Genomic DNA, 726 nt, shown 5'->3' on the forward strand with positions numbered 1-726 from the left:
TAGCTTTCCACCCATCCCACCCCATAAATGGGACCATGCACGCATGCATACACATGGTTATCACATGCAAATACATATTTGCATATCAAATGCAAATACACCCTTGAATTATCACGTGCAGGTATACATTTGCATACCATGTGCAGCTGCATTTGCTTATTACCTGTATATTTTTCACATCCTAATTACATTGCATACTAAAATGAGAGTGTTAAATTAAATAGATAATGTTTAGAGATTAAAAAATATTTTTACATAATAGTCTTGGCAGTAAGAAACAAGGAAACATTACCCAGTGTTTAAGACAAAGACACTGCAGTGTCTAAGGGAGGCAGAACGGCGGAACGGGGTGGGTGGGAAGGGAAGTATGATTACAAACGGGGGTTACCATCTCACTGTGCTAAGCTGCATTCTGGGTTCTCAAGCCCTCCAGCAGGAAACCAGCACAGCTTCAAGAGGGAGGGCTCGCCACCAGCTCCTCCCTTGGGGCCTCTCTCTAGCTTCTCTCCAGGCCGCCTTCCTCCTTTGGTGAAACTCCCTCCTTCTCTGCTCCTCCAAGGCTACCTCAGTTTCCCCTCCCATGCCCCTCCTTTCCCCAGCCTCTGTCTCACTCACACACCCATGTCATCTGCACTTGAGCTGGACACACCGGAACGAGTGGGTAATTTCAGCAATCAAGAAGTAGAGGCGGGAGGATCAGTTATCCTCAAGTATATGGCCCATCTG

Source organism: Microtus ochrogaster, linkage group LG8 (assembly GCF_000317375.1).
Source record: "Microtus ochrogaster isolate Prairie Vole_2 linkage group LG8, MicOch1.0, whole genome shotgun sequence".
NCBI lineage: Eukaryota > Metazoa > Chordata > Mammalia > Rodentia > Cricetidae > Microtus > Microtus ochrogaster.